This window comes from Scylla paramamosain, chromosome 49 (genome assembly GCF_035594125.1).
Source record: "Scylla paramamosain isolate STU-SP2022 chromosome 49, ASM3559412v1, whole genome shotgun sequence".
Lineage (NCBI taxonomy): Eukaryota > Metazoa > Arthropoda > Malacostraca > Decapoda > Portunidae > Scylla > Scylla paramamosain.
Window position 1 is genome coordinate 2063312 of NC_087199.1, and position 8521 is coordinate 2071832.

The 8521-nt window shown below is 39.8% G+C and overlaps 1 long non-coding RNA gene across 1 annotated transcript; it reads right to left on the reverse strand.

Annotated features, from left to right (window-relative positions):
• Positions 1–267: 267 nt before the first annotated feature.
• On the reverse strand, positions 268–5811 carry LOC135095375 (uncharacterized). The gene is made up of 2 exons (XR_010264363.1): positions 2475–5811; positions 268–1858 (listed from the first exon to the last, which is right to left on the reverse strand). It is a non-coding gene; the product is annotated as an uncharacterized LOC135095375 (long non-coding RNA).
• Between the last annotated feature and the right edge of the window lie 2710 nt (positions 5812–8521).

The window sequence follows — 8521 nt, forward strand, 5'->3', positions numbered from 1 at the left end:
GTTTTTCAGTAAATACACGAATGAATAAGTTGTATTGTCAGAACACCGTGGTATACAAGACAGACAGACAGACAGACAATGTTTTCCAAAGTGTATATAACGAAAATGTTTTAGTTCATTTCACACAAATGTATCAAATGAATAATAAAACTGAACAATGTCAATGATGTTTTATTAATACTTCCAGTGACTCCAAGTTGTGTCAGGTATTTCATCAGGTGTGTGTGTGTGTGTGTGTGCTGGTTCCCACTGCCCCCTGCTGCTGTGTGTGTGTGTGTGTGTGTGTGTGTGTGTGTGTGTGTGTGTGCTGGTTCCCACTGCCCCCTGCTGCTGTGTGTGTGTGTGTGTGTGTGTGTGTGTGTGTGTGTGTGTGCTGGTTCCCACTGCCCCCTGCTGCTGTGTGTGTGTGTGTGCTGTGTGTGTGTGTGTGTGTGTGCGCGCTGGTTCCCACTGTCCCCTGCTGTGTGTGTGTGTGTGTGTGTGCTGTGTGAAGGTGTGCCAGAGTAGTTGAAATATCCAGACCTTGAAATTCATCCAAGCCCACATATTGTTACAAAAGTTACTAGCATTAAATGTAAACAGAAAACTCATGAAATGGATACATAGTTACCTAACAATGCGTTCACAATATACAAAACTTAAAAATGTTAAATCAGACATTGCTATAACAAATACAGGGGCACCCCAAGGTTGTGTTCTGGCTCCACTACTTTTCGTATTGTACACAAATGACTGCAGAAGTAAATATAAAAGTTGTTCTATAATTAAATGTGCAGATGACACGGGAATAGTGGGAAAAATCAGTAATGATCACAAGAGTTCCTGAAGCAAGTTGAAGACTTTGTTACATGGTGCAATAATAACTTTTTAAATATAAATGTAAAGAAAACAAAAGAAATGATAATTGATTTCCGTATAATGAACACAATTCCAGATCCACTAGTCATAGCCAATGAGCAAGTTGAAAGAGTACGTGAATATAAATATCTTGGCGTAATAATTGATGACAAATTAACAGGATCTTCAAATACAACTAAATTATACAAAAAATGTAAACAGAGAATTCATTTTCTAAGAATATTGAAAAACATCGATATAGATCAATCAATATTATCACTATTTTATAAACCAGTAATTGAATCCATTTTGAGCTTTGCTATTACAGTATGGTATGGATCCTTCACATGTAAAGATAGAAATAAACTCAAAAGAATTGTAAAGAACGCTGGTAAACTTAAAGCTACAACTGATTCCCTAGATGATATATATATTATGATGGTGATAAAACTACTAAATAAAATTATGAATGATGTCCAGCAACCACTGCACTGCCAATACAAGTTCCTGAGATCTGGTAAAAGACTTGCCCTCCCAAACCTGCAAACTACTAGATTTAAAAATACCTTTATTCCTAACAGTATAGATTTCTTCAATTCCTTTGCTTCCCACTAACTTTTGTTTTATGTGTGTGAGTGTGTAGTTTTAATGATGTATTATTTTTAGTATATTATATTATGTGGATGAGCTACTGAGCAAGCCAAGAAGATTTTCATGTTGTATGTAATTCAATGTGACAATAAAGCTTACTTACTTACTTACTTACTTATTACAAATTATACAAATGACATGCCATGAAAAATATTTCTTGAAAGGCTACAGATCATTCTACTGTGGGGTAATCAGTGGCATGTGTGTGTGTGTGTGTGTGTGTGTGTGTGTGTGTGTGTGTGTGTGTGTGTGTAGTGCAGTGGTGGGTGGATGCAGTACCCAGCTTGCCTGCCAGGTGACGCCTCAGTGTGTCTGGCAGCGGTGACCAGTGTCCTTCATCACCGCTGCATCACTGCCACTACAGACACTCCTGCAGGGACAAGAGTGTTATTAATATTTCATTGAATACATTAAGCAAAAGTTTACATGATAATAAATGTTACCTGAATTCCTAAACAATGTGCTTTTCTAATTGCCTTATAAATTTGTACAGGGGCAAGTCTTATTGGTATTTCCTTCAACACATCACACAAAGTACATCATCATAATAACAAGCATTAATTGAATTCCTAAAACAACACACTTTTGGGATCATATGAAGATCAGCCACCCCAGCTTATTTTACCTGAAGAAAAACCTTATTAAACCTAACCTAACCTAACTTAACCTAACCTAGCCTAACCTAATCTATACAGTTAGGTTAGGTTAGGTTTAATAAGGTTTTTCTTCAAGTGAAATAAACTGGGGTGGCTGATCTTCATATGATCCCACTTTTGTAATCCCGTATAAACTTCTACAGGGACAAGTCTTATTACTATTTCACTAAACACATCACACAAAAGTACATCATCACAATAATAAGCACTACTTAAATTCCTAAAACACTATACTTTTGTAATTTCCCCATAAATTTCTGTACGACAAGAACCTCATTACTATTTCATTAAACACGTCACACAAAAATCTATTATAACGACAAGTGTTACCCTTTGGTCACTTCACAGCAGCACGCCTTTCTCTGCCTGCACAGCGCACTCACCCAATACCGCACTGTTCGGCTGACGCTGCTCACCAACACTTGTCTCTCTTCCCCTATGTTGGGTTGAGACTGCCGGGAAACAGTGTCTATCCTCTTAGTTCTTTTCACCCTATGTTGGGTTAAGACTGCCAGAAAACAGTGTCTATCCTCTTAGTTCTTTTCACCCTATGTTGGGTTGAGACTGCCAGGAAACAGTGTCTATCCTCTTAGTTCTTTTCACCCTATGTTGGGTTAAGACTGCCAGAAAACAGTGTCTATCCTCTTAGTTCTTTTCACCCTATGTTGGGTTGAGACTGCCGGGAAACAGTGTCTATCCTCTTAGTTCTTTTCACCCTATGTTGAGTTAAGACTGCCGGGAAACAGTGTCTATCCTCTTAGTTCTTTTCACCCTATGTTGGGTTAAGACTGCCGGGAAACAGTGTCTATCCTCTTAGTTCTTTTCACCCTATGTTGGGTTAAGACTGCCGGGAAACAGTGTCTATCCTCTTAGTTCTTTTAGCAGCTTTGCCACCATCCTGTCTTCAGTGGCAATAATTTTGGATCCTTAGAACATGAACAGATTATCTCAAAACCTTTTCTCTCGTACACCTTATTAATAATTCCACAGTGATCACTCTCATTAAATTTCTCAATGATCTACAGTATTTTCTAGCTAAGGCATAAATGTTTGGTTAGCTTTGACCTGCATTTAAGCTGCTCCGCAAAATTTAAGGTTATGTTTGGCTGTGCAAGATTACTGCCTAACTGATCAACACAAGGAGAGATTGTAACACCAAACTGTGCATGGGTGACTCAAGCCTGCTGTGTCCCTAAGCCAGACAAAACACAGCGTAAGGGGAATGACACACACACACACACACACACACACACACACACACACACACACACACACACACACACACACACACACACACACACACACACTTACAAAGCTAATCCTAAACACCTTCTTGTAAGGGTAATGACACACACACACACACACACACTAATGAACTACAAATAAACTACAAAAATCTCTTCTCAACTTATTTAGACAGAGAGAGAGAGAGAGAGAGAGAGAGAGAGAGAGAGAGAGAGAGAGAGAGAGAGAGAGAGAGAGAGAGAGAGAGAGAGAGAGAGAGAGAAATATCCTCAGCAATTTATTTCCCAGCATTTGTAACTATTTTTTAACCCGAGGCTGTGGAGTGTTTCTTGTCCCCAGCAGGTCTTGCAACACAGCACCTCTTGCAATGACAACATCTGCAGCTTCCCCATCACAGCAGCCTATCATATGACACACTCCAGCAGCTGTGTTTGCCATCTGTGCTTGACCCGTCCACCCTCACAAGTACTTGGCAATTAAAACACACAACACAATTATAAACACATTATAAAGGATCAGTGTGTTTGAGTGTACATCTTTCTCTCCTAACACTACCAATAGGGTCTGCTTCCTCACTGCTGCTGGGGTTCTGAAGGGCTCCATGCGGTCTGTCCTTAGAAATGCGTCTGTCCTTAGAAACGCGATGAAAAGTTTGCAAAGAAGAAAGTGCTATGCCTTCTGTGTCCTGTTCATAGTACTTAATGCAATAAAGAATGACTCCAGGCAAATATTTCCTTCTTACTCTATGCTGAATGTGGGACAGCTTGTGGTGCATGAGAGTGTTATACCTACACCTTCCTGGACCTGCTGGGGTTACCTTGAAAAGCCAAGCAGTTTTATGTCCACTACCATCAACACATCCTTGCTCTCCTCAGCCAAGCCACGGACCGCACCCAGCTATTAGGAACACCAGCTGACTCTTCCCACACACAGTCCATCACCTCACGCCTTGATACATCTAAAAAACAACAGTAGCATTAAGAACTCCTTGCTCTTCTCAGCCAAGCCACGGACCGCACCCAGCCATTAGGAACACCAGCTGACTCTTCCCCCACACTGCCCATCACCTCACGCCTTGATACATCTAAAAAAAACAACAGTAGCATTAAGAACTCCTTGCTCTCTCAGCCCAGCCACGGACCGCACCCAGCCATTAGGAACACCAGCTGACTCTCCCCCCACACAGCCCATCACCTCACGCCTTGACACATCTAAAAAACAACAGTAGCATTAAGAACTAGCTTTCTCAGCGCAGCCACGGACGCCACCCAGCCATTAGGAACACCAGCTGACTCTTCACCCACACTGCCCATCACCTCACGCCTTGATACATCTAAAAAAGAAAAAAGAAAAAAAAAAAACACACACCGTATGGACATAAACAACTATACATTTAAGTACCTAAGAGAAGATATTCACTTTAACTTATTTTATTACATTTCATCCACATAAAAGGTAAGTTACGCTAATGTAGTTGTTAGTTTGGTTAGCTTAGAGTAGCTTGGTTGGCTTAGATTAGCTTGGTTAGGTTAGTTTGCTAGGTTATGTTAGGTTAGCTTGGTTAGATTGGGTTAGGAGGTCGTGGAGAATGCTATCGGTGGACAAGCGAGCGGCGGCGGGTCCTCTAGATTGCTGGTGTTGTTGCTGTTTCTTTTAAGGACCAACTATTTTGTTTTGGAATATTTTGGTTTGTTTTGTATTAATCTGTTTTTCGTTTTTATCCCCAAAACAGTTTCTGAAAGGATTGGGTTTGGGGAGATAAAACTAACAATTTGTAGGAAAAACAAGATTATTTCAAAACAGACCGAACACTACTAGCGAAAGGAAAAAAAAAGTTTCACCTTGTATAGAGAGACTGATGAAAGAGTTAAAATTTACCGTAAGTTATTTAATCTATCCTCAACACGAAGATTCTAAAACATTTATCACTTCACAGCGTTACATCTGTTCGCCAGTGTGGGTCTCGTCAAGGCAGCTCTTCTGGCTTTCCTGACGCTACCTTCACTACTTCCAAAAGGCTCTAGTTGAAGATGCGCGGTTTTTTAAGATATTTTATGGTTCTAGAAAGATTAAAAAAATTTCTACTTTATTAATATGACACTTGAAAATCTGGTTCATCATCTCTGTGGCCTTTGATAACAGTCCCACTGAAAGCAAAGTGAGAGCTTCTGAGAAATACGAGTCTTGTTTATCGTCTCTTGGTAAAACCCGCATAGTTCCCAGCAATACATCGCAGTAATACACAAGTCCTTCCTATTATAAACAAAAACAACAATTACTACTATTACTACATACATACGATTTCATTTTCAACTTCCTTCCTGTTTTAAATATTCCTACCACCACCACCACCACCACCGCGCAGAGGCCGGACGGCGGACAGAGTAACAGACAGCCTTTCCGAATACTGAGAGACATATAAATTAATCCCATTGTGTACTTACTTGTTTAACACCCCATGGCCCACTATTCGTCCCCGCCCATATTACCCCCAATATCCCCCCTACAGGCCCCCAACGACCCCCGAACCACTTCCATTTAATACTTTCCTCGCAACGGACTTCATAAAATCCTGAGACGTTTCCCCAACACTGAATATATCTTTCGTCTTACCTCAAGCACCACGCCTCTATCCTGACACGCCTAATACACCATCACTCCTACATGATCCCTCAAGCCCCAGAGCACCATTAATAAAACCAATAGAACGCCAGACACACCCAAACATATTGAAAACACTTTAAAACACATATGAATACCCTACAACACCTCGGGACACTTCCAAAGCAAACAAATACACCCCAAAACACATCCAGTACGTCCTAACATACCCAGTGTATCCAAAATACCTCAAAAACACACCAAAAATACTCTAAAACGTCTCTAAAACACACTAATATACTTCCAAACAGTCTCAATACAACAAACACATCTAAAACACAGCAAAACACACCCAAAAACGCTTTAGAACATCAGACACATCCGAAACACACTCAGTACACTTCAAAACATATCTAAAACACATAAAAACACCCTAAAGTACACCCAACACATTAAAATACCACCAAAACACTCTACAGTGCCCACAAATACACCCAAAAGACATTGTAACTACTCCTCCCACTCCTGCCTACACACCTGAGTTTAGGAACACCTGGAAACACTTGGGAAACACTGGTATTGACGGTAAATAATGACGAAAAGAGATGGGAGCAGAGCGAGTCCCGTGGCCCTGATGACGTCACACCCAACTGATGACGTCACGCGCCCATTTACGTATAACGGATTTCATTTTGAAAATGACCCCTCGAAAAAATTGAGCTGGGCTGGAATGCCTAATATATTTTGACTTGCCAAGCACTTTAACTAATTCCGGGAATATAAAACCATTCACATCCTGACAGATAATAAAGATATTTTAAAATAACTAACTGAAAAATTGTTGGAACATTAACACGATAAAAATATATTCTAAAGTCAACAAATTTGATTTATCAGGAACGGAAAACACTTTAAAAAATCTGAATTATTTTTGCAAACAATCAAAAGTTAGTTACAAGTTGAAATAAAGAAATAAAAGATTACAAAATATCAACTTTTCGACTTTTAACACGCCTTTAAATCCCTCTAAGAGTCCACGCAATTAGCTGAACAGGAATTACAAAACACTTTAGAAACAACAAACTATTTTTAGAAGCAATAAAATCTTAACTAGAGGCTTAAATATTTTTTTTCGTATAGCAATATTAAAAAAAAATGGCTGAAAAACGACCGTTACCCAACACATAAACAACCTTGTAATCAACACATTCCCCTCAACACACGCATGGAAAACACTCAAAACATAACTAAATATTTTTAGAAATCATAAAAACTTGCTTATAAGCCCAAATATGGAAGTTAGGAAAATAGAAATAATATTGGAACCATCATGGCGGCTGGGGGTAGGGGGGGAGGGACTTCAGCTGAAAACAAAGATGGCCGCTACTCCTTTTCACTTATTATTTGGAGTTATTTTGGAGTTTATCGATTTTTTTTTTATGGATTAAATTCGGCTGTGTGTGTGTGTGTGTGTGTGTGTGTGTGTGTGTGTGTGTATGTGTAAGAGCACTAACCTAAATTACATTAATCCCTAAGGACATGAACCATCACATCTAGCTTATCGTTATCTGAAATATTTACTGTACTTACAAGGCTGCCACACTCCAGACGCTGTGCAGACGTTGTAAAAAACACTTAAGAACACAAACTCCACTGTATTCTCTCCCAATCGTAATATTGAAGTAAATAAAATCCAGTTATCGTATTCACACACACACCCGATACTCCCACCGTGACAGCTACGCCAGCACTGAGGTCCACCTTGTGTTTCCCAGCAGCCAACAGCGTGACGTGCCTTGTCAGTACTGGACAGACACACACAGGCGTCACACACACGTCACAGGTACGTCATAGCTAGGAGCGTGCGCAAGTGGCCCTACTTTGAGGTAAACACACATACATACACACACACGTAAATATAGCAGAGAGAGAGAATGTTTTTTTTTTTTTTCATGAATATTGTCAATGTGAAGGAGGATAACAAGAAGGAGGAGATGGATGGCAAGAAGAGGATGAAGAGGCAGAAAAAAAAAAAAAAAAACAGATTAGAGCGCCTAACACACACACACACACACACACGTCAGGTCAGAAAAATGTGAATTGTTTTAGTAATGAATTGATCCCCTTCCCTTAATTAACTTCAACGTCACGGAGAGATGAGCGGACGAGTGGGCGGCCTGTACATTTTATCTAAGTTTACCCTAAATTTACTCGTATAACTGCCTTTATTAAACACACATGACACTACAGCATATTCTAAACGAGTAGGTTGGGGTCTCAAACATCCACTGCCAAAATATCATCTTTTTTTGACGTTTTATTAAGATCTTATTTGCAAAAAACAATATAACACGGCAGCTCAAACATTTAGTAGGCTATTGACGACCCCACCCTGAATTCACTGGAGAAAAGGATGCGTGGGTGATGGAAGCATTTAAACACATAGAATTAATTAACAAAGATAATACAAGTGGCGTTCTTATGGTAAACAGCGAGGGCAGGACGCCAGGTGACCGATGTTAAGCTACACA